The sequence below is a fragment of the Arachis hypogaea genome, chromosome 9 (genome assembly GCF_003086295.3).
Source record: "Arachis hypogaea cultivar Tifrunner chromosome 9, arahy.Tifrunner.gnm2.J5K5, whole genome shotgun sequence".
Classification (NCBI taxonomy): domain Eukaryota; kingdom Viridiplantae; phylum Streptophyta; class Magnoliopsida; order Fabales; family Fabaceae; genus Arachis; species Arachis hypogaea.
In genome coordinates this window covers 28783989-28796108 of record NC_092044.1, presented here as the reverse complement: position 1 = coordinate 28796108, position 12120 = coordinate 28783989, and the positions used below count along the sequence as shown (strand labels likewise).

The 12120-nt window shown below is 38.1% G+C and overlaps 2 non-coding genes across 2 annotated transcripts; both read right to left on the bottom strand.

The window, feature by feature from the left end:
• Positions 1-886: 886 nt before the first annotated feature.
• On the bottom strand, positions 887-994 carry LOC112713184 (small nucleolar RNA R71). The gene has a single exon (XR_003158158.1). It is a non-coding gene; the product is annotated as a small nucleolar RNA R71 (small nucleolar RNA).
• Positions 995-11344: 10350 nt separating this feature from the next.
• LOC112713158 (small nucleolar RNA R71) lies at positions 11345-11452 on the bottom strand. The gene has a single exon (XR_003158133.1). It is a non-coding gene; the product is annotated as a small nucleolar RNA R71 (small nucleolar RNA).
• Between the last annotated feature and the right edge of the window lie 668 nt (positions 11453-12120).

Sequence of the window (12120 nt, the reverse complement as noted above, 5' to 3'; positions counted from 1 at the left end):
TTTCAATGATATCTTTTTGATTTCTACTTTCAAAAATCCTTTTCAAAAATCACTTTATTTCTTTTCCAACTTTAGTTTTCGAAAATCATCAATCAAATTTTCAAAATTTCTTTTAATTATTTTAAAATCTTTTATTTTAATTTCAAAAATTCTTCCCCTCTTCTCACATCCTTCTATTTATGGACTAACACTCCTCCTCAATGCACAATTCGAACCCTATCTCTCTTGATAAGTTTGAATTCTTCTACCTCCTCCTTCTATTCTTTTTTTCCTCTGACATCTCAAGGAATCTCTATACTGTGACATAGAGGATTTCATATTTTCTTGTTCTTTTCTCTTTCATATGAGTAGGAGCAAAGACAAAAGCATTCTTGTTGAGGCTGACCCTGAACCAGAAAGGACCTTGAAGTGAAAGCTAAGAGAAGCTAAAGCACTACTCTCTATAGAGGACCTAACAGAAATCTTCAAACAAGAAGAAGACATGGCAGCCGAAAACAACAACAATGCCAACAATGCAAGGAAGGTGCTGGGTGACTTTATTGCACCTACTCCCAACTTCTATGGGAGAAGCATCTCTATCCCTGCCATTGGAGCAAACAACTTTGAGCTTAAGCCTCAATTAGTTTCTCTAATGCAACAGAATTACAAGTTCCATGGACTTCCATTGAAAGATCCTCATCAGTTTTTAGCTGAATTCTTGCAAATCTGTGACACTGTCAAGACCAATGGGGTTGACCCTGAGGTCTATAGACTTATGCTATTCCCTTTTGTTGTAAGAGACAGAGATAGGATATGGTTGGACTCACAACCTAAAGAAAGCCTGAACTCTTAGGAAAAGCTAGTCAATGCCTTCTTGGCAAAGTTCTTTCCACCTCAAAAATTGAGTAAGCTTAGAGTGGAAGTCCAAACCTTCAGACAGAAGGAAGGTGAATCCCTCTATGAAGCTTGGGAAAGATACAAACAATTGATCAGAAAGTGTCCTTCTGACATGCTTTCTGAATGGAGCATCATAGGTATCTTCTATGATGGTCTGCCTGAACTGTCCTAGATGTCATTGGATAGCTCTGCTGGAGGATCTCTTCATCTGAAGAAGACGCCTGCAGAAGCTCAATAACTCATTGAAATGGTTGCAAATAACCAATTAATGTACACTTCTGAAAGGAATCCTATGAACAATGGGACGAATTAGAAGAAAGGAGTTCTTGAGATTGATACTCTCAATGCCATATTGGCTCAGAACAAAATATTGACTCAGCAAGTCAATATGATTTCTCAAAGTCTGTCTAGAATGCAAGCTGCACCAGGCAGTACTAAGGACGCTTCATCTGAAGAAGAAGCTTATGATCCTAAGAACCCATCAATGGAAGAGGTGAATTACATGGGAGAACCCTATGGAAACACCTATAACCCTTCATGGAGAAATCATCTGAATCTCTCATGGAAGGATCAACAGAGACCTCAACAAGGTTTCAACAACAATAATGGTGGAAGAAACAGGTTTGGCAGTGGCAAGCCTTTTCCATCATCTTCTCAGTAACAGACAGAGAATTCTAAGCAGAGCCACTCTAACTTAGCAACCATGGTCTCTGATCTAATCAAAACAACTCAAAGTTTCATGACTGAAACAAGGTCCTCCATTAGAAATTTGGAGGCACAATTGGGTCAGCTGAGTAAGAAAGTTACTGAACTCCCTCCTAGTACTCTTCCAAGCAATACAGAAGAGAATCCAAAAGGAGAGTGCAAGGCCATCAACATGGCCGAATTTGGAGAGGAGGAAGAGGTAGTGATCACCAATGAGGAAGACCTCAATGGACGTCCACTAGCCTCCAATGAGTTCCCTAATGAAGAACCATGGGACTCTGAGGCTCACACAGAGACCTTAGAGATTCCATTGAATTTACTTCTGCCATTCATAAGCTCTGATGAGTATTCTTCCTCTGAAGAGGATGAAGATATCACTGAATAGCAAGTTGCTAAGTACCTTGGAGCAATCATGAAGCTAAATGACAAGTTATTTGGAAATGAGACTTGGGAGGATGAACCCCCTTTGCTCACCAAAGAACTGGATGACTTGACTAGGCAGAGATTACCTCAAAAGAGACAGGATGAACCCCCTTCGCTCACAATTCCGCGCACCATCGGTCTCAAAAGCAGTAAAAGGAAAAGTAACGTTCAACTGGCTGAAGAAGTATTCATAGGCATAGAAGAAGGGATGCTCCCTCTCAATGGAAGTCGGAAAACAAACTCTCTCATCAGAATCAGGAGCAACAAGCTCGTAATCCTCCTCACGAGCATTATTACCACAAATCCTATGGCGCTTCCTCAGCTCTGTGTAAAATTCAGCATCCACAACAGAAATACACAACAAAACAAGGGAGTCCAGCCAATCGGACATCCCCTCGGGAACTCGGGAAGACATCTCTACAACGTTATTGCGAGAAGACATGAGGCCAACTAATCCTACAAGTAAGAAAAGGAGATGGGGTTACTAAAAACATCCCGGCAAAGGGAGAAAATAACTCGGTCAATATGATACAGGCGAAGAAACAAGAAAAGGAAAACCCCAAGACTCAAACCAAAGTCCTGGGGCATCCTTTGGAGGCAGTAACAAAGCAAGGTTTCCAGGCAAGATCTACAGCTTGCACCCCAGCATTTCTCAGAAAGAAATAAAAACAGCAAACATTTTTTATCAAAGAAAAACACAAAAGTCATTACAGTCTACCAAGCAAAAAGCATTCCCAAACATCAAGCACGCCAAGCAGAGACCATTAAAGATGCAACCTTTTTCAAGATCAGACAAAAAGCAATCTCCAAAAGTGAGGAACTGATGCAGATTTTCTATCAGTATCAGACAGGAAACAACCAGAAGCAACAAGTAAAACCCTAGAAGGCCTCGATAGAAATTCCAAGAAAATCCATAAGAGAAAGATAGGAAAAGCATGTTACAGCAACAAGAAAATATAAGACCACGAAAAGATTCAAACTTTCAAACATGCAAAATCAAAACTTCACCAAAAAACTAAAGACGAAGCTACGAAAGAAGCAAGAGAGCTAGTACCAACCTGGAAAGAGCAGCGAGCTTCAAAGAAACTGAAGATGAAAGACGAAATTTGGGAACGCCTTCTCACAAAGAACACGAACAAGAGCAATGTCGCAGGAAGAAACGCAAGATTCCAGGCTCCAGAAATGCCAAATGACGCTGCAACATAAAGAAAGCAGAAGCGCAAACAAAAAACAGAAAGTGGAGAGAGCGGAGAAAAGAAGTTACGAAAAGGGCAAAAAGAGAGAAACCGTTTCTAGGTTTTCAAAATTGAAATAAAGAGCCAAAGGGAAACGGGGCAATTAATGCTAAAATTAAAGAAGGCATTAAACCCTCGCACATTCCCAAAATGCCGATATAAAAGCGCGCGCCTTTTAGAGGAAACGTTCTACATTCAAAAGACTGCTATAAAGAAATTGACAAAATGCTTGAGTTCGGCTTCACCAAAGTAGGACCGAAGTCAAAGACTCGACCTCAAAAAAGAAGACCGAGCTCAAGCAGGGGCACTGTTCATACCCTGGGTCAAGATGACCGACCCGGGATGTTCGACAGACAAAGCGATCGACCTCTTCAGGTCAGGACAACCCGACTTCTTTCCAAAGAGCTCGGTCAATTCCCCAGGAAAGCCCAAAGAAGGGCCCAAATAGAGGAACACGCCCCAAATCCCAAGGCAGCCCAAGCCTACAGAGAGAAGGGCAGTTCGCTTAAAGATAAGATGACTTCATCTAAAGATAAGATAAAGATAAGATAAGATAACTAACTTATCTTATCCACAGAAGGCCACATCTCACCATTATAAATACACTGGAGCACCCAGGTATAACTCATACTCTGATTCTACTCAATACCTGCTTAATACCTTTGCTAACTTAAGCATCGGAGTCCCTTGCAGGTACCCCCACCCTCCGGGGATGAAGGATCAGCAGCACTCTCATTCCCACAAGTCGGACACACCAGCTCTGGTCGCTATACATTTGCCGGACACGTCAGCTCCGACCTACAGTGAAGATCTCAACCGAGATCGACCTACAGTTTCAGGTAACCCTCAGAACAGATCTCATCAAAACTCAGCCCTAATATTCACCAAGTGGGCCTCAAAATTATATTTTAGCACTAAAAAGACTGTTTTACCCTTACTAGTAATTGTTTAGTATTTAAGGGATTTTATTCATGTTATTCGAGAACTTTTACATCACTTTTACCATCATACACATTTTACTTTGTATTTTCTCATCAGTATGAGTTTCTAAACCTTCTAGGTTGAGGGGAGGAGCCCTGCTGAGTCCTATGAATTAATAAAAGTATTACTATTTCTTCTCCGATCCGTGTTTGACCTATTTATAAGATGTATATCCGCTCTTCAACATGGTGAATAGGATGATCGAATAATCAGCTCTGTTAATTACACTAAGACGAACGTGCCTGACAAATACCCGTGTCTACTTGGGTTCGTGTGAATACGTGACTAGAAAGTACGAGCCAACAACTATATTTATACATCTCTCAGACGGTTAATCTACGACTTCATTGGGGACTTCTCGAGACACCAGTTCTACCGATTTCTGGGGAGATTAGGGTCTCCGTGGTATAGGCTAGAATCCAAAGAAGCAGCATTCTTTAATCCGGAAGATTCGACCTTATGTGTGGCGCGTTGAGTAGGATCGCCTGGAGAATGACTTGCTAGCGCTTCACCCTTCGTCAGATTGGATGACCACGGCCAATGGCGTTCAATCTTTAGCAGAGGAGATCAATGACCACGGCCCATGGCGTTGATAACATACATGCTTCCATAGAAGAGATCACTCACAAGCAGAGAAGATTGTACTACCAGAATTAATTCAGAAAGAATAAGCAACTCCAACCCTTAACTATTCTCTTTTCATAGTTTACACAACTTCTGAGTTCTAATTACTCTTTTTCTCTATTTCCATTACTGACTCTATTTGATATAAAAAGTAATTTATACAATATTAAAACACGTTAAATCCTTCTAATCTGCCTGACTAAGACCTGCAGGATAACCATAGATTGCTTCAAACCATAATCTCCGTGGGATCGACCCTGACTCACTCAAGTATTACTTGGATGACCCAGTGTACTTGCTGGTATAACAGTATGAAGGTGTGGGGATTTGTACCACCATTGAGTACTGCCAGCTGCAGTGTGCATTCCAGTCAGATGCTGGGAGATCATATTGACCTGTTGGGTCAAGATCTTATTTTGTGCCAGTATGGCATCTAGAGTATCAATTTGAAGAATGCCTTTTTTCTGAGAGACTGCATTACTTACAGAGTTTCTTTTAGAAGTTTACATGATTGGTTATTTTCAACCATCTCAATGAGTTCTCTAGCTTTTGTAGACGTCTTCTTCAAGTAGAGTGATCCACCTGCAGAGCTATCTAATGAGATTTTGGACAATTCAGATAGACCATCATAGAACATGCATATAATGGACCATTCCGAAAGCATGTCAGGAGGACATCTCCTGACCAGTTGCTTGTATCTTTCCCAAGCTTCATAGAGGGATTCAGATAGACCATCATAGAACATGCATATAATGGACCAACCTTCTTTTTGTTTGAAGGTTTGAATATCCACTCTAATTTTGCTCATCCTTTGAGGAGGAAAGAATTTAGCAAGAAAAGTATTAACCAACTTTTTCCAAGAGTTCAGACTCTCTTTTGGTTGGGAATCTAAACATGTCTTAGCTCTATCTCTTACAGCAAAGGGAAAAAGCATAAGCTTGTAGACTTCATGATTAACTCCATTAGTCTTTACAATATCACAGATTAGCAAGAACTTAGCTAGAAATTGATGTGGATATTCCATTGGAAGTCTATGGAACTTGCAATTCTGTTGTAGAATAGAGACTAACTGAGGCTTAAGTTCAAAATTATTAGCTCCAATGGCAGCTACAGAGATGCTTCTACCATAAAAGTGAGAGGTAGGCATGGTGAAGCCACCAAGGACCTTTCTTGGCACCTCTTGAGGTTCGACCATATCTCCTTCTTCTTGTTCAAAGTTTTTTGAAAGGTCTCTTCCGGAGTGCTGTGCTTTAGCTTTTTGTAGGCTCTTCCTTAAAGTCCTTTCAGGTTCAGGATCAGGAGTCAAGAGTGATTTTTTATCCCTATTCCTGGTCATAAACAAGAAAAGAAGAAAAAGGAGAAGGAAAGCTTTTTGTGCCACTTGGATCAAAGAGCTTCCAGTGAGATGTGAAGAAAGAAGAGAAAGAAGAGAAAGAAGAGAGAAATAGAAGTGAAGATGGAAGATGGAAGATGGGAGAGAAGTATAGTTCGAATAAATAGAAGTGAATAGAAAAAGAAGTATAAATAGAAAAAGTAAATAATAATTAAAATTTTTTATTTTATTTATTAATTAGTTTTCGAAAATAAAGTTAATTAATTTAAAAAGATTTAAAATTCAAATGTTAAATTTTTAAAAATGGAAGAGAGAGAAGAAGAAATAGTTTTCAAAAATTGAGAGAGAGAGAGAGAGAGGAGTTAGTTAGGTAGTTTTGAAAAAGAAGAGAGAGAAGATAGTTAATTAATTAAGAAAATATTTGAATTTAAAATGAGATAAGAGATAAGATAAGAAAAGATTTAAATTTGAAATTAAAAATATAAGAAAAGATAAGATAAGAAATTAAAAAGATTTGAAAAAGATTTAAAAAAAAGATAAGATTTTGATTTTGAAAAAGATTAAATTTTAAAATTTGAAATTTGAAAAAGATAAGATAAAATTTTTGAATTTTGAAGAAAGATAAGGTAAGATTTTAAAAAGATATGATTTTTAAAAAGATATGATTTTTGAAAAAGATATGATTTTTATTTTTGAAAAGATTTGATTTTTTAAAATTGACAACTAAGATATGATAAGATAAAATTTTGAAATTAAAATCTGAATTTTTAATGAGATTTTCGAAAATTATGGTTAAAATTAAGTTAGAAAAGATATTTTTTCAATTTTTTTAATTTAATGATGAAAGAGAAAAACAAGTAAAAGACACAAAACTTAAAACTTTTAGATCTAATGCTCCTTATTCGAAAATTTTGGAAGGAAACACTAAGGAACACTAAACTTAAAAATTTTAAGATCAAACACAAAGAAAACTCAAGAACACTTTGAAGACTAACAAGAACATGAAGAACAAGACTAAAAAACTTAAAGAACACAAGAACACATAAAAGACACCAAACTTAAAAATTTTAGAAAACTAAATACAAATTTTCGAAAATTAAAAGAAAAATAACAAGAAGACACCAAACTTAAAGATTAAAAACAAGATTTAAACAAAAAGATTCCATTTTTGAAAATTTTTAAAAAGAAAGACTTGAAGGGAACGAAAATTTAACCAAGAATCAACACAAAAAACTCAAACAGAAAGCAAAGGATGCTTGAAAATAAATGATGAGCGGATAATTTGTACGCTTTTTGGCATTGTTTTTAGTATATTTTTAGTATGATCTACTTAGTTTTTAGTATATTTTTATTAGTTTTTAGTTAAAATTCACTTTTCTGGACTTTACTATGAGTTTGTGTGTTTTTCTGTGATTTCAGGTATTTTCTGGCTGAAATTGAGGGACCTGAGCAAAAATCTGATTCAGAGACTAAAAAGGACTGCAGATGCTGTTGGATTCTGACCTCCCTGCACTCGAAGAGGATTTTCTGGAGCTACAGAAACCAAATTGGCGCGCTCTCAACGGCGTTGGAAAGTAGACATCCTGGGCTTTCCAGAAATATATGATAGTCCATACTTTGCCCAAGATTTGATGGCCCAAACCGGCGTTCAAAGTCACCCTCAGAATTCCCAGCGTTAAACGCCGGAACTGGCACCAAAATGGGAGTTAAACGCCCAAACTGGCATAAAAGCTGGCGTTAAACTCCAAGAAGAGTCTCTACACGAAAATGCTTCAATGCTCAGCCCAAGCACACACCAAATGGGTCCGAAAGTGGATTTTTATGTCATTTACTCATCTCTGTACACCCTAGGCTACTAGTTTTCTATAAGTAGGACCTTTTACTATTGTATTAGAGATCTTTCAATCTTTGGATCTTTTGATCATGTTTTGATGATTGAACCCTCATTGGGAGGCAGGCCATTCGGCCATGCCTAGACCTTATTCTTATGTATTTTCAACGGTGGAGTTTCTACACACCATAGATTAAGGTGTGGAGCTCTGCTGTACCTCGAGTATTAATGCAATTACTATTGTTCTTCTATTCAATTCCGCTTGTTCTTGTTCTAAGATATCACTTGTTCTTCAACTTGATGAATGTGATGATCCGTGACACTCATCATCATTCTCACCTATGAACGTGTGACTGACAACCACCTCCGTTCTACCTTCGATTGGGTGAATATCTCTTGGATTCCTGATACACGATGCATGGTTGATCGCCTGACAACCGAGTGCTCACCTGACAAACGAGCCAGCCATTCTGTGAGATCAGAATCTTCGTGGTATAGGCTAGAACTGATGGCGGCATTCAAGAGAATCCGGAAGGTCTAACCTTGTCTGTGGTATTCTGAGTAGGATTCAATGATTGAATGACTATGACGTGCTTCAAACTCCTGAAGGCGGGGCGTTAGTGACAGACGCAAAAGAATCACTGGATTCTATTCCGGCCTGATCGAGAACCGACAGATGGATAGCCGTGCCATGACAGGGTGCGTTGAACATTTCCACTGAGAGGATGGGAGGTAGCCACTGACAACGGTGAAACCCTTGCATAGGCTTGCCATGGAAAGGAGTAAGAAGGATTGGATGAAGACAGTAGGAAAGCAGAGAGATGGAAGGGACAGCATCTTCATACGCTTATCTGAAATTCCTACCAATGAATTACATAAGTATCTCTATCTTTATCTTTATGTTTTATTCGTATATCACCATACCCATTTGAGTTTGCCTGACTGAGATTTACAAGGTGACCATAGCTTGCTTCATACCAACAATCTCTGTGGGATCGACCCTTACTCGCGTAAGGTTTATTACTTGGACGACCCAGTACACTTGCTGGTTAGTTGTGCGAAGTTGTGTTTATGCCATGGTATTGAACACCATGTTTTTGGATTCATTACCGGGGATTATTTGATTTGTGAAAAGTATTGATCACAATTTCGTGCACCAAGTTTTTGGTGCCGTTGCCGGGGATTGTTGAGTTTGGACAACTGACGGTTCATCTTGTTGCTTAGATTAGGTATTTTTTTTTCAGAATTCTTGAAGATGAATTCTAGTGTTTCATGATGATTTGTTGAAGTCTGGCTGGCTGTGAAGCCATGTCTAATTTCATTGGACCGAGGTTTCAACTTATCATCACAAAAGCTTGTTGATTTATATCAATCTTGCTTTTGGAGCAGTGATCTGCTAAGGCTTGGCTGGCCATTGGCCATGTCTAGTGTTTTGGACCGAAGCTTTCTTTGAGAGCTTGGCTGGCTGTGAAGCCATGTCTAATTCCTGGACTGGAGTCTTAGACTAAACATTGCATGATTCCTGGAATTCTCATTAAGAATTTTGATACCTTTTTCCACCTTATTTTCGAAAAACACAAAAAAAAATTACAAAATCATAAAATCCAAAAATATTGCATGTTTGAATCTAGAGTCTCATTTTAAGTTTGGTGTCAATTGCATGTTTTTCTTGCACTCATGCATGTGTCTTCATTAATCTTCAAGTTGTTCTTGATGATTTCTTACTCTGATCTTTTAATTCTCTTGACTTGAGTGTTTATATGTCTCATATGCATTCTCATTAGTGTCAGTAGTATACAAACTGCTAAGTTTGGTGTCTTGCATGCATTGTTATTTGATTTTAGTTGCATTTTGATTATTCCTCACTATTAAAAATCCAAAAATATTTTTAATTTGTGTCTTTTCAAGTCAATAATACAGAGAATTGAAGATTCAGAACATACTGCAGAGGAATCCCACAGAAAAAGCTGGGCGTTCAAAACGCCCAGTGAAGAAGGACAGACTGGCGTTTAAACGCCAGCCAGGGTACCTGGTTGGGCGTTTAACGCCCAAAAGAGTAGTATTTTGGGCGTTAAACGCCAGAATGTGCACCATTCTGGGCGTTTAACGCCAGGATGGCACAAGAGGGAAGATTTTGTTTTCAAATCAATTTTTTTTCTAAGTTTTCAAAGTTTTTCAAAATCAAATCTTTTTCAAATCATATATTTTCAATGAAATCTTTTTCAAAATCAATTTCTTTCTATTTTCAAAGATACTTGCTATCAATTAATGATTTGATTCAACATATCAAGTATGTTGCCTTTTCTGTTGAGAAAGGTTTAATGTTTGAGTCATATCTTTTCTTGATAGCCAAGTCATTAATTTTCAAAATCAAATCTTTTTAAAATGTTTTTCAAATCATATCTTCTCAATCACATCTTCTTAAAACCAATCATATCTTCTTAACCACATCTTTTTCAAAATAACTTTCAATCAAATCTTTTTGATTTCCAATTTCAAAATCTTGTTCAAAAATCACTTTACTTCTTCCCCACTTTTATTTTCGAAAATCAATTAAGGTTTTTCAAAATGTTTTCAAAATTTCTTACTTAATTTTCGAAAATTGCCTCCCTTCTTCTCACATCCTTCTATTTATGGACTAACACTATTCCTTAATGCAAAATTCGAACTCCATCTTCTTTGATAAGTTCGAATTTTCTACTTCTGCCTTCCATTTTTTGTTTCCTCTGACACCTCAAGGAATCTCTATACTGTGACATAGAGGATTCCATATTTTCTTGTTCTCTTCTCTTTCTTATGAGCAGGAGCAGAGACAAAAGCATTCTTGTTGAGGCTGATCCTGAACCTGAAAGGACCTTGAAGCGAAAGCTAAGAGAAGCTAAGGCACAACTCTTTGTAGAGGACCTAACCGAATTCTTCAAAGAAGAAGAACTCATGGCAGCCGAAAACAACAATGCCAACAATGCAAGGAAGGTGCTGGGTGACTTTACTGCACCTACTCCCGACTTCTATGGGAGAAGCATCTCTATCCCTGCCATTGGAGCAAACAACTTTGAGCTTAAGCCTCAATTAGTTTCTCTAATGCAACAGAATTGCAAGTTCCATGGACTTTCATTGGAAGATCCTCATCAGTTCTTAGCTGAATTCTTGCAAATCTGTGACACTGTCAAGACTAATGGGGTTGACCCTGAGGTCTACAGACTTATGCTATTCCCTTTTGCTGTAAGAGACAGAGCTAGGACATGGTTGGACTCTCAACCTAAAGAAAGCCTGGACTCTTGGGAAAAGCTAGTCAATGCCTTCTTGGCAAAGTTCTTTCCACCTCAAAAATTGAGTAAGCTTAGAGTGGAAGTCCAAACCTTCAGACAGAAGGAAGGAGAATCCCTCTATGAAGCTTGGGAAAGATACAAACAATTAATCAGAAACTGTCCATCTGATATGCTTTCTGAATGGAGCATCATAGGTATTTTCTATGATGGTCTGTCTGAACTATCCAAAATGTCTTTGGATAGCTCTGCTGGAGGATCTCTTCATCTAAAGAAGACGCCTACAGAAGCTCAAGAGCTGATTGAAATGGTTGCAAATAACCAATTCATGTACACTTCTAAAAGGAATCCTGTGAACAATGGGACTAGTCAGAAGAAAGGAGTTCTTGAGATTGACACTCTGAATGCCATATTGGCTCAGAACAAAATATTGACTCAACAAGTCAATATGATTTCTCAAAGTCTGTCTGGAATGCAAAATGCACCAAGCAGTACTAAGGAAGCTTCATCTGAGGAAGAAGCTTATGATCCTGAGAACCCTTCAATGGAAGAGGTGAATTACATGGGAGAACCCTATGAAAACACCTATAATCCTTCATGGAGGAATCATCCAAATTTTTCATGGAAGGATCAACAGAGACCTCAACAAGGTTTCAACAATAATAATGGTGGAAGAAACAGGTTTAGCAATAGCAAACCTTTTCCATCATCTTCTCAGCAACAGACAGAGAGTTCTAAGCAGAATAACTCTGACTTAGCAACCATGGTCTCTGATCTAATCAAAACCACTCAAAGTTTCATGACTAAAACAAGGTCCTCCATTAGAAATTTGGAGGCACAAGTGGG